This window comes from Canis lupus, chromosome 9 (assembly GCF_011100685.1).
Source record: "Canis lupus familiaris isolate Mischka breed German Shepherd chromosome 9, alternate assembly UU_Cfam_GSD_1.0, whole genome shotgun sequence".
Classification (NCBI taxonomy): Eukaryota; Metazoa; Chordata; class Mammalia; order Carnivora; family Canidae; genus Canis; species Canis lupus.
In genome coordinates, this window is record NC_049230.1 from 30925577 (window position 1) to 30930379 (window position 4803).

The following is a 4803-nucleotide window of genomic DNA, read 5'->3' on the forward strand; positions in this document are numbered from 1 at the left end:
TTATAGGTGTCATTTAAAATAATAGGAATGAATAGGTTTACCAAGGGAATTCAGAAAGTTTAAGAAGATAGCCTACAACTTAGCCATGAAGTATTCTTATATTTAAAATTAGAAGAAAAGGATGCTTCGGAGGAGACAGAGAAGGAAAGTCTAACAAGGAAGGAGCCAAACCGTAAGAATATTAAATGCTGCTGAAGGATCTAGCACTCTCTGCCATTATGGAAGTGATCTACATCTGCACTGTTCAGTATGGATCTGATTTTCATATTGAAATACTGTTTCATAACAATGAAAATCTAAAAGGACAACAACTGAAAATTGGCCACCAAATTTGGCACCAGAAGGTTATTATTGCCCCTGAACATGGAGGAGGTGAAATGGAGGTGGAAGACTTTGGCTAAATACCTAGTAGTGCAATTGCTGGGTCAATGTTTATAGCAGCAATGTCCACAATAGCCAAAATATGAAAAGAGCCCAGATGTCCATTTACAGGTGAATGGATAAAGAAGAGGTAATATATACATATGTGTATGTATATATATATTAGAATATTATATACATATATATAAATTAGAATATTACTCAGCCATCAGAAAGAATTAAATCTTGCCATTTGCAAAAATGTAAATGGAACTAGAAGGTATTATGCTAAGCAAAATAAATCCCAGAAAGATAAACACTGTATGATTTCACTCATGTGGAGTTTAAGAAACAAAAACAGATGAATATAGGGGAAGGGAAGGAAAAAATAAAATAAGATGAAAATTGAGAGGGAGGCAAACCATAAGAGACTCTTAACTATAGGAAATAAACTGAGGGTTGCTGGAAGGGAGATGGGGGTGAGGAGGAACAGTTGAGTGATGGGCATTAAGGAGGTAATGAGCACTGGATGTTATGTGCAACTGATGAATCACAAAATTCTCTCTCTGAAACTAATAAAAAAATTTTTTTAAAGAATTGGAGGTGGAAACCAGTCTAGTGTAGATAGAGAAGGCAAAGAAATGGAAATAGAAGTTTTTGGACGATACTTGAAATATTGCCTCTGAAAGGGAGCCATGAAATTGGATAAGAATGACAGGAATATGAAAGTTCAAGAGAAGGTATCTTATCTGGGGGAGTAAAAATGCCATTTGCTTATTTATTTATCAGATATTTATTGAGCACCATGAAGTTTCAGCACCATTACACACCCTAGGAGATGGGTGAACTGAACAAGAAAAGTCTTTCACTCACTGGATTTATAGCCTATTAGGTGAGGGGAGACAATAAACAACAAACAACAAATTAATTAACATTAAAGGATAATTATATAGAGTGATAAGTACTGTACAGGAAACAAAATGAAGTTATAGAAGCAATAATGACTGCAAAGGGAATGACAGCTATTTAAATAGGAGGATCAAGCAGGGCCTTTCCAAGGAAGGTAGGTGACCCAAGACCAGCTCGCTCTAAGGAATGTACCAGAATGAATCTGAATGCTGCTGAATGACCCAACTGAGAGGTAAAAATTGATAAGGTAAGAGAGAGGGGGATGAGCAAAGACGCAAAGTTGAGGAGGTAAAGGAAGATGAGAAAGAGTCATCTTAGATAGGAGTAAGGATACTTCTTCAGAGGTGAACTCTATGGCTTTAGTGATATGAAGAGATTGAACAACTATTGTTAGTGAGGAGCTTGAGAAGGCACACTGAAAGCATAGAGAATGATGATCAGACGTAAGATACTTACGGTCCTGATCGGGAGGTGGTGTATTCTTGGACAAGCCCAGACCATGATACCAAAGAGAAAAGTTGAGGAATAATGTTTTGGGTATTGAGGTAGTGGTCTTCAGAGCCATGGTGAGAAACAAAGAGGCTGGAGTATTAGATGGATTGCCTACCTGGATGTTGAAATCAGCAAGATTGATGACTAAAATTGGATGATGAGGAAGAACGTGAGCCAGAGTTCATTTATTACAGTATATGAGAAATGGCCAGATAAATGGTAGCAGCAAGGAGAGTATATCTGCAGGGGGTAAACCTCAAATAAACAAAGGGTTTTGCAAGAAAGAACAGAAGTTTCAGTTTAAACGTGGGAATGGGGTGGGGAGCAGGGGGGATACCTCTTTATCCTAAGATATGCAGTCCTCTCTGCTTGAGAGAACTTTGAGCAGACTCTGTTGGTTCTTTAGCTAATAGCCATCTCCTCATCTTTTCCTATTTGCCTAAAAATCTCAATCACGTATCAAGTACTAGAGGATTAATAATGCTTTGTCTAAAGTCACAAAGTCAGTATCATTCCCCTTTGCCAATACTTTCTTGTGTAACCTTTTTTATACCTAAGGGTGGCTATGATAATGGTTATGGCCAATGGACGTTCATTTAACAAAATGCATTTTTGAGCACCTGCTTACATATTAGCATGGTTCTAGGTGCTGAACAAAACACAAAAGCCATGCTTACATTCTAATGAGGGGAGGCAGATAAGAAACAAATAAATAGGGCAGCCTGGGTGGCTCAGTGGTTTAGCGCCACCTTCAGTCCAGAGTATGATCCTGGAGACCCGGGATCGAGTCCCATGTCGGGCTCCCTGCATAGAGCCTGCTTCTCCCTCTGCCTGTGTCTGTGCCTCTGTGTGTGTGTGTCTCATGAATAAATAAATAAAATCTTTTTTAAAAAAAGAAACAAATAAATACATACTTCAAATGGTATTAAGTATCCTTGTTTGAAAAAACATGGAGGAAGTCTGTATATCAGAGAGTTGCTATATTAGAAAGGTTGTAATGTCAGATACAAATGGAAATCTGTGGGGAGGTTTCTGAAGAAGTTTTTGAGAGGTTTCTGGAGAAGTTTTTATTCTATCAGAAGAGTGATTGTGAGAAGTGACTTTGTAGTCATCTTTCTTTTTTATTTTTGTTCTGGATGTGGATGTGATCCATAGCATCCATTGTGCGACTATGGAATGATGAACATATAGGCAAAATGTCAATATGCTGTGGTTAACAGAGTGAAAAGATAGAAACAATCTGAGCAACACTGAGATTTGCCCCAAACTTAAAGACAATTTTCTGTAGACTTCTTGCTGTACGAGATTACTAAGTGTCTTTACTGTTTAAACCACTGAGTCATTCTCCTATTTGCAGCTGAAGGTATTATATTACAGAGCTACAACAAAAGCAATGTCATTTGGAGAGAACCAAGTTTCAGCTAAGACAAAGGGCTGAGTATATTCTTAAAAGGTAACATATCAGGAATTTGAGGAAGCAGGGCCTAGGATTTGAGAAGGATGAGAAGGTGAGCACTGGTTGAGGGTATGTTGCTGTATAACGAAGTACTCCCAAATGTAATGGCTTAAACATTAAAAATTTGTTATCTCCCAATGTCAGTGGTCTGGGAATTCAGTAGTGGCTTATCTGGGTGGCTCTGGTTCAGCACTTACCATGTGCTTTGCAGTCAAGATGTTAGCTGGGGCTGTAGTCATCTGAAGGTTTGACCAGAGCTGGAGGATCTACTTCCAAGATGACTCCAGTCACTTTGTTGTTGACAGAAGATCTCAGTCTTCACCATGTGTACCTCTCCGTAGAGCTGCTTACATAGCCTCTCATGACAGCTGGCTTCTTCCCAAAGTATGCAATTCAAGAGAACAAAATGGAAGCTTTAATGTCTTTTATAATCTAACTTTGGATCCATCATTTTTGCTACATTCTATTGGTTGTACAAGTCAGCTTTATTCAACATAGAAGAGGACTGTGCATAGACATGAATCACCAGGAGGCCATCGTGGGGACTGTCCACCAGATTTAAATCATGAGATTTACAGAGAAGATGAGGATGAAATTTTGGATGATCATGGATAATAGCAGAGACTTAGACTTCTGATGAGGTGAATGAGGGAAATTAGGATGGGAGACATGATGAGACTGGTCCCAATAATCTCTTAGAGGAGACTTGGAATCAATTCTAGTGCTATTTTCTTGACCACATCATTGGATGAAGTCTTTGAGGCAAGTGTTCCTTCAGGAGGCTCCTAGTAATGAGGTCTCAATGATTGGTGTGTGCTTCCCAGGATGTCACTGGGAGTATGGCTGACTGAAGAGTTTGAAGGCGCAAAAATAGAGGAAGAGCAGACTGAAGCTTCAGCTGCGTTATAATTCTAATCTCTCTCCCAACTAGAAATGGGGGAGCCATTATTGACCTTGGTTCTTTCAGCAAATACCCCACCCCATTTTCCTTCCATTCCATTCTAAAAACCCATTTTTAAACTCTTCCTTCTTTCTTGGCATAACCAGTGTGTTAGTCTTCACCACAAAGACTCTCTCTACTCCGTAATTTAAAGCAGTCTGTGTCAGAATGACATTAGTTATGTCAGGATCTATTGAAACCCCTTATGAAAGATATTTTGTTGTTGTTGTTAAGAGTGAAATGCAAAGAAACCACACTTTTTTACAGTGGACATCAGAGCCCGCTGGATTGCAGAATTCAATAAATAAAGACAGTTAGGGGGGATTAAGGACAAGTCAACTTTTCAAAAGGATAAAGTATATAGTTTCCAAAACATCCATTTCTGGGTATAGGCTGAAGACCAATATCTTTTGCTTGTAACTTGTTTTAGCAAAATTCCAGCATTTAATTATTAGTTTGGTGAATGACCACACCAGACCATTTAGTGTAACATGACAGGCCCTGAAGGGAGTAGTCAGTAATTTGAAACACTAACCATGTGTTTTGTCTAAAAAATTAATACCTGTAGCATGATTGGAGTGGCATGGTTCCACCAATCAAAACGTAGGAAAAAAACTCCATGGTATTAATAAAGGCAGCTACTGTT